A 9064-nucleotide genomic window follows, 5' to 3' on the forward strand; every position below is an offset into this window, starting at 1 on the left:
GCGCCACCTAGTGGCAACAGGAAATGTCATGGCTTTAATTTTGTTGTACTGATTTTCACAGGTTCATCGTGGCCACCTCAAAAGCGGTGAATATCAACATCAGTCCCTCGTGATCAGTGCTTTAAGTGGGCCGGTACGCGCCGGTACTCAGTACCGCCACTTCTAAATATAGCTCTTGAGAGTACCGCCACCTCTCCATGCGCCCAGGACGTGCTTTTAGCGTACCGGTACTCTCATTTGCACATCTGTTATAATCGTTTGGCTGCGCTGCCGCTTTTCAGAGCGCCCTTCACAAGCACGCTTCCTAATTCGTCCCACCGAGAGCAGAGACTACATTACCCATACACCAATGTGTTTTACAAGTGAAAAGCGCATGCGTCGCTTTTGCCGTTGTCATGTCAACAACTCAACGTGGTCCGGAGAGGGTGTGTAAAACGCGCAAACAGCTGCTCGTTAAAATACAAAAACAATGAACACTTAATATGCTCTCCTGGCATCAGACTCTGAGTAGTAAAAGAACAAGGTCAGAATCAGAGGACTCGCTGGCTGACACCCCACCAAGCCAGAATGATATCGCTGCAGGTCAGACGCAAGCTAATGAAAGCTGCACTAGTGCCGCAGCCGCGGACGACGGCACTTTTTGCGACGACGACGACGAGAATGACACCATTTCTACCGACGACAACAGCCGCGTTAGCGAGCATGAGTGGCCAGAATGTTGGTCCCAAGCACAAGTCCCGTATTTCTCCACAAATTACAAGTGGCTGATCAGCAGAAATCAAAAGTTGGGTTGTAGTGTGTGTAGTCAAGTTTGTGCTCGCGTGGACATGCAGCAAGGGCAGAGAGTGTCGCAGGAGTGGAGTGGGTGCTTAATCTCGTCTTTTGGAAGGGACAAGGCTGCACAACAAAACTCACTACGAAAGAAAATAAAAGAGCAGAGAGACTCAATTTATCACAAGAAAGCAGTTGAAATAAAAGAGAAGGCAACACAAAATACAATGCAAAAACACACTGAAGATATGAGAAAGGCTGACTACGCTTCAACTTCAATGTGTTTAGAACAGCTTATAAGATTGGCAAGCATGGGCGTCCCTTTACAGACATGCCAATAGATGTCCAGTTGCAAGTTTTAAATGGTGTCAAGATGGGCAGAGTTTTGCACTCTAATAACTCATGTGCAAATATACTGGATCACATTGCAGCTGAAATGAAAAAGAAGGTAGTCAATGACATAGTGATGAATGAAAGAAAATTGTGTGTGCTCATTGATGAATCCACTACAATAAGTGGAAAGTCTGTGCTTGTCGTGTGCCTGCGGTCAGCTATTTCCAGTGAAAATCCAGACACAATACTTTTTGAACTGATTGAGCTGCAGGGGACCACAGCAAAGGACATCACTGAAGCACTGTTAGGATGTCTTCATAATAATGGCTTTGACCCTCACTACCTACAGGAACATTTGTTGGCATTTGCTTGTGATGGAGCCTCGGTGATGCTTGGGAGGAAAGCAGGAGTTGCTGCGCAGCTTTGTTCCAAATTCTCTTACCTGTTTGTCTGGCATTGTTCCAATCACAGACTGGAACTGGCAGTTTGTGATGTTTTGAAGGAGGTAGGAGGAATCAACCACTTTAAAATATTCTTAGATCAGCTTTACTCCCTCTACCATGCATCACCAAAAAACCAAAGGGAGTTAACCGAGAGTGCTCACAATGTTGGACAACGTCTCCTTGTGATAGGCCGTGTTTTATCAGTGCGTTGGGTTGCTTCAAGTGAGAGAAAGCAGTATGGGAGAACTACCAAGCTCTGCAGGTACACTTTACAAGTGCTGCTGCTGATAGCAGCAGGGACTCAAGAGAGAGCAAAATACAAATTAGTTTATAATTTATTTTATGTACATTTTGTTAAAAAAAAATTTCAATACCTTTTTGCACATTTTATTTATGTTCAGTAGCTCTTTCTAGCCCAAGCAAATCCACAAACTAATAAAATGATTTATTATTTTGTATAAGGTTGTCTGTTGACTGTTGTATATAAAACCCATTCAATATAGTTGTTGTTACCTCAGGGGAGGCGGAAAAAAAATAGAGTACCGGCACCTCTTTTGGGCCACTTAAAGCACTGCTCGTGATGCTTCAGTGCAAAAATTGTGACTTTAAACTGAACGGCACACCCTGGTGGCAACGCTGTTCAACATGAAAGATGAAGTGGCTTTTGAGGGGCTTGCAAGTTTATAGAGGCTTGAAATTTGGCCCACACCTCCAAATTGATGAAGGCTTTGTTGTCATGTGATCATTTTCATTGAATAGCGCGAAATTGCTCCACAGCGCCCCCTACAATATTTCAAAACCACAGCCCCTGCTCTGTGTTCTATGTATGATTCTGAAACCTGGTAAGCTTATAGGAGATATCAAGATGTACAAAAAAGTCTCTTGGAGCAATATCCCAAATCCAACAGGAAGTCAGCCATTTTAAAATTAATGTGTAATTTTGATGACATTTTCCCCCCTTTTCAGGCCTCATACTTTGACGAACTCCTCCAAGGGATTTCATCATATTGAAGCATTCTTCAGTGTGTAGAATCTAAAGACCTTTGTGATGTTAAATTGCGAAGCTTTTTCCGTTCAGGGAAACGGGGTGGTCATGGCGGCACGTAGAGTTTCAATCACTCGCAAAAAGCAGTAATCTGCTGTCACTAAAAAACACAATGTCCAATCTCTCCCAAAGGTCGCAGGTGTGATGCGACTCGAGCTTGGAAATGTTTGTTATGCTATTTGTCAATAATGGTTAGAGCGCCACCTAGTGGCATGACTATAATCCTGGTTGAATAAGATGAAATGTTAGCTGGTGATTAAAAGCATGAAATCCATCAATGTGACATCACATCGGACGTGCCGGTTTGAGGTGTTGGCAGTGGCTCGACGTGCCGGGGGTGCGAGGGCCCTCATAACGCTGCTTGCAGCTTTAATTAGGGCCCGAGCACCGAGAGTGCGAAGGCCCTATTGTATCTGCTCCGTTTCTTATTATTATTATTATTATTATTATTATTATTATTATTATTATTATTATTATTATTATTATTATTATTATTATTATTCAGGCGAAACAAGGGCCTTTTTGAGGGCCTAAACATGCTCAAAAACTCATGAAATTTTGCACACATGCCAGGTCTGGTGAAAAATTTTGTATTTTAATGGTTTTACATATGAGCACTGGGAAATGGCTCTAGAGCGCCACCTATGCCTTGTTAAATGCAGCCCTACGACCACATCGTTTGAACTACATGTATGAAATTTGGCACACATGTGTATCATGCCAAGACGAACAAAAAAGTCAGTGGGCCCATTGACGCAAACCCAACAGGAAGTCCGCCATTTGGAAGAGAAGGTGACATTTTGGCTCTAATTTTGCCATTTCCATGCCTCGAACTTTTGCAAACTCCTCCTTGGGGTTTGATTTCATAACCTTCATATTTGGTCAGTGTCAACTACACCCTTGTGCCATGTTAAATTGCGGAGCTTTTGAGTTTTCACAATACGGTGAGGCCGTGGCGCCATGGCGAATTTCGATGACTCGCCATGAAAATCTTATTGCCTCTCATTTTGTCATACATTTTCTGACCTTGACCAAAGTGAACACATATGATAAGGCTCCACCCCTGAACATATTTCAACTGCCATATTTGACACCAGGGACAGCGCCACCTAGTGGGAACAGGAAATGTCATGTTTTACACTTTGGGGTACAGTATTGTGATGGGTGACATCTGCAGCCTCAAATTTCTCCAGGAAAGCCTTAAGGAGTTGGTCTTGGGTTACAGTGAAAACTGTGAGTTTTCACGAAAGGGTGTGACCCCAGCAGCATGGCGAACTTTGATGTCACGCCATGAAGAAACAAATTAGTATAACTCAATGAAATCCAGTCTGATCAGTACCAGACTTTACAGGCATGATGTCAGACCCGCCCTGAACAAATTGATATGCCCATTGTCGGAAATACGGACAGCGCCACCTAGTGGCAACAGGAAATGTCATGGCTTTAACTTTGTTGTACTGATTTTCACAGGTTGATCGTGGCCACCTCAAAAGCGGTGAATATCACCATCAGTCCCTCGTGATGCTTCAGTGCAAAAATTGTGACTTTAAACTGAACGGCGCACCCTGGTGGCAACGCAGTTCATCATGAAAGATGAAGTGGCTTTTGAGGGGCTTGGAAAGTTTATAGAGGCTTGAAATTTGGCACACACCTCCAAATGGATGAAAGCATTGTTGTTATGTAACCATTTTCCTTGAATAGCGCAAAATGGCTCCACAGCGCCCCCTTCAATATTTCAAAACATCAGCCCCTGCTCTGTGTTTCATCTATGAGTCTGACACTTGGTAAGCTTGTGTAAGATATCAAGATGTACAAAAAAGTCTCTTGGAGCAATATCCCAAATCCAACAGGAAGTCAGCCATTTTAAAATTAATGTGTAATTTTGATGACATTTTCCCCTCTTTTCAGGCTTCATACTTTGACGAACTCCTCCAAGGGATTTCATCATATTGAAGCATTCTTCAGTGTGTAGAATCTAAAGACCTTTGTGATGTTAAATTGCGAAGCTTTTTCCGTTCAGGGAAACGGGGTGGTCATGGCGGCACGTAGAGTTTCAATCACTCGCAAAAAGCAGTAATCTGCTGTCACTAAAAAACACAATGTCCAATCTCTCCCAAAGGTCGCAGGTGTGATGAGACTCGAGCTTGGAAATGTTTGTTATGCTATTTGTAAATAATGGTTAGAGCGCCACCTAGTGGCATGACTATAATCCTGGTTGAATAAGATGAAATGTTAGCTGGTGATTAAAAGCATGAAATCCATCAATGTGACATCACATCGGACGTGCCGGTTTGAGGTGTTGGCAGTGGCTCGACGTGCCGGGGGTGCGAGGGCCCTCATAACGCTGCTTGCAGCTTTAATTATTATTATTATTATTATTATTATTATTCACCCCAAACAAGGGCCTTTTTGAGGGCCTAAACATGCTCAAAAACTCATGAAATTTTGCACACATGCCAGGTCTGGTGAAAAATTTTGTATTTTAATGGTTTTACATATGAGCACTGGGAAATGGCTCTACAGCGCCACCTATGCCTTGTTAAATGCAGCCCTACGACCACATCGTTTGAGCTACATGTATGAAATTTGGCACACATGTGTATCATGCCAAGACGAACAAAAAAGTCAGTGGGCCCATTGACGCAAACCCAACAGGAAGTCCGCCATTTGGAAGAGAAGGTGACATTTTGGCTCTAATTTTGCCATTTCCATGCCTCGAACTTTTGCGAACTCCTCCTTGGGGTTTCATTTCATAACCTTCAAATTTGGACAGTGTCAACTACACCCTTGTGCCATGTTAAATTGCGGAGCTTTTGAGTTTTCACAATACTATGAGGCCGTGGCGCCATGGCGAATTTCGATGACTCGCCATGAAAATCTTATTGCCTCTCATTTTGTCATACATTTTCTGACCTTGACCAAAGTGAACACATATGATAAGGCTCCACCCCTGAACATATTTCAACTGCCATATTTGACATCAAGGACAGCGCCACCTAGTGGGAACAGGAAATGTCATGTTTTACACTTTGGGGTACAGTATAGTGATGGGTGACATCTGCAGCCTCAAATTTCTCCAGAAAAGCCTTAAGGAGTTGGTCTTGGGTTACAGTGAAAACTGTGAGTTTTCGCAAAAGGGTGTGACCCCAGCAGCATGGCGAACTTTGATGTCACGCCATGAAGAAACAAATTAGTATAACTCAATGAAATCCAGTCTGATCAGTACCAGACTTTACAGGCATGATGTCAGACCCGCCCTGAACAGATTGATGTGCCCATTGTCGGGAATACGGACAGCGCCACCTAGTGGGAACAGGAAATGTCATGGCTTTAATTTTGTTGTACTGATTTTCACAGGTTCATCGTGGCCACCTCAAAAGCGGTGAATATCACCATCAGTCCCTTGTGATGCTTCAGTGCAAAAATTGTGACTTTAAACTGAACGGCGCACCCTGGTGGCAACGCGGTTCACCATGAAAGATGAAGTGGCTTTTGAGGGGCTTGGAAAGTTTAAAAAGTCTTGAAATTTGGCGCACACCTCCAATGTGGTTAAGGCTTTGTTGTTATGTGATCATTTTCATTGAATATCCCAAAATGGCTCCACAGCGCCCCCTACAATATTTCAAAATCACAGCCCCTGCTCTGTGTTTTATGTATGAGTCTGAAACCTGGTAAGCTTATAGGAGATATCAAGATGTACAAAAAAGTCTCTTGGAGCAATATCCCAAATCCAACAGGAAGTCAGCCATTTTAAAATTAATGTGCAATTTTGGCAACATTTTCCCTTCTTTTCAGGCATCGTTCTTTGACGAACTCCTCCAAGGGATTTCATCATATTGCACTATTCTTCAGTGTGTGGAATCCAAAGACCTTTGTGTTGTTAAATTGCGAAGCTTTTTACGTTCAGGGAAACGGGGTGGTTATGGCGGCACGTAGACTCTCAATCACTCGCCAAAACGCAGTAATCTGCTGTTACTCAAAAACACAATGTCCAATCTCACCCAAAGGTCGCAGGCATAATGAGACTCGAGTTCGGAAATGTTTGTTATGCCATTTGTACATAATGGTTAGAGTGCCACCTAGTGGAACGACTAGCTAATCATGAATGAATGAGTTGAAATGTTAGCTGGTGGTTAAATGCATGAATTCCATCAATGTGACATCGATCGGACGTGCTGGTTTTAGGTGTTGGGCGTGGCTCGACGCGCCAGGGGTGCTCGGGCCCTCATAACGCTGCTTGCAGCTTTAATTATTATTATTATTATTATTTCGGCAAATGAATTGGCCGTTTGAGGGCCTAAACATGCTCGAAAACTCATGAAATTTTGCACACGCGTCAGGTCTGGTGAAAATTTACGTATTTTAATGTTCCCAGACATGGCCAGGGAAAATTAGCTCAGTAGCGCCACCTAGAAAAATGAAAAACGCGAGCCCCCGGTATGGGTATGGCCTACAAGTTTGAAAGTCGGTACACCTATATAACGTTCAGAGTCGAACAAAAAAGTCTATTATGGCAATGTCCTAAACCCAACAGGAAGTCAGCCATTTTGGATTGAAGGTGACATTTTGGCTCTGATTTTACCGTTTCCATGCCTTGTACTTTAACGAACTCCTCCTTGGGATTTGGTCCTATAAACTTCAAATTTGGACAGTGTCAACTACACCCTTGTGCCATGTTAAATTGCGGAGCTTTTGAGTTTTCACAATACTATGAAGCCGTGGCGCCATGGCGAATTTCGATGACTCGGCATGAAAATCTTATTGCCTCTCATTTTGTCATACATTTTCTGACCTTGACCAAAGTGAACACATATGATAAGGCTCCACCCCTGAACATATTTCAACTGCCATATTTGACACCAGGGACAGCGCCACCTAGTGGGAACAGGAAATGTCATGTTTTACACTTTGGGGTACAGTATAGTGATGGGTGACACCTGCAGCCTCAAATTTCTCCAGGAAAGCCTTAAGGAGTTGGTCTTGGGTTACAGTGAAAACTGTGACTTTTCGCAAAAGGGTGTGACCCCAGCAGCATGGCGAACTTTGATGTCACGCCATGAAGAAACAAATTAGTATAACTCAATGAAATCCAGTCTGATCAGTACCAGACTTTACAGGCATGATGTCAGACCCGCCCTGAACAGATTGATGTGCCCATTGTCGGAAATACGGACAGCGCCACCTAGTGGCCACAGGAAATGTCATGGCTTTAATTTTGTTGTACTGATTTTCACAGGTTCATCGTGGCCACCTCAAAAGCGGTGAATATCACCATCAGTCCCTCGTGATGCTTCAGTGCAAAAATTGTGACTTTACACTGAACGGCGCACCCTGGTGGCAACGCGGTTCAACATGAAAGATGAAGTGGCTTTTGAGGGGCTTGGAAAGTTTATAGAGGCTTGAAATTTGGCACACACCCCCAAATGGATGAAGGCTTTGTTGTCATGTGATCATTTTCATTGAATAGTGCGAAATTGCTCCACAGCGCCCCCTACAAAGTTTCAAAATATCAGCCCCTGCTCTGTGTTTTATCTATGAGTCTGAAACTTGGTAAGCTCATGGAAGATATTAAGATGTACAAAAAAGTCTCTTGGAGCAATATCCCAAATCCAACAGGAAGTCAGCCATTTTAAAATTCATGTGTAATTTTGGCGACATTTTCCCCTCTTTTCAGGCTTCATACTTTGACGAACTCCTCCAAGGGATTTCATCAGATTGGACCGATCTGAAGTTTGTGGAATCTAAAGACCTTTGTGATGTTAAATTGCGAAGCTTTTTACGTTCAGGGAAACGGGGTGGTCATGGCGGCACTTAGAGTTTCAATCACTCGCCAAAAAGCAGTAATCTGCTGTCACTCAAAAACACAATATCCAATCTCTCCCAAACGTCGCAGGTGTGATGAGACTCGAGCTCGGAAATGTTTGTTATGCCATTTGTCAGTAATAGTTAGAGCGCCACCTAGTGGGACGACTATAATCATGGTTCAATGAGATGAAATGTTAGCTGGTGGTTAAATGCATGAATTCCATCAATGTGACATCACATTGGACGTGCTGGTTTTAGGTGTTGGGCGTGGCTCGACACGCCAGGGTGCGAGGGCCCTCATAACGCTGCTTGCAGCTTTAATTATTATTATTATTAGGGCCCGAGCACTGAGAGTGCGAAGGCCCTATTGTATCTGCTCCGTTTCTTATTATTATTATTATTAGGGCCCGAGCACTGAGAGTGCGAAGGCCCTATTGTATCTGCTCCGTTTCTTATTATTATTATTATTATTATTATTATTATTATTATTATTCACCCCAAACAAGGGCCTTTTTGAGGGCCTAAACATGCTCAAAAACTCATGAAATTTTGCACACTTGCCAGGTCTGGTGAAAAATTTTGTATTTTAATGGTTTTACATATGAGCACTGGGAAATGGCTCTACAGCGCCACCTATGCCTTGTTAAATGCAGCCCTACGACCACAT

At 43.2% G+C, this 9064-nt stretch overlaps 1 pseudogene; it reads left to right on the forward strand.

Moving 5' to 3' along the window:
- The first annotated feature begins 209 nt into the window (after positions 1-209).
- On the forward strand, positions 210-2064 carry LOC146702783 (E3 SUMO-protein ligase KIAA1586-like; annotated as a pseudogene).
- Positions 2065-9064: the final 7000 nt, after the last annotated feature.

The sequence above is a fragment of the Copadichromis virginalis genome, linkage group LG8, assembly GCF_057382275.1.
Source record: "Copadichromis virginalis isolate Kocher_CV1m ecotype Utaka linkage group LG8, C_Virginalis_male_GT1.1, whole genome shotgun sequence".
Classification (NCBI taxonomy): Eukaryota; Metazoa; Chordata; class Actinopteri; order Cichliformes; family Cichlidae; genus Copadichromis; species Copadichromis virginalis.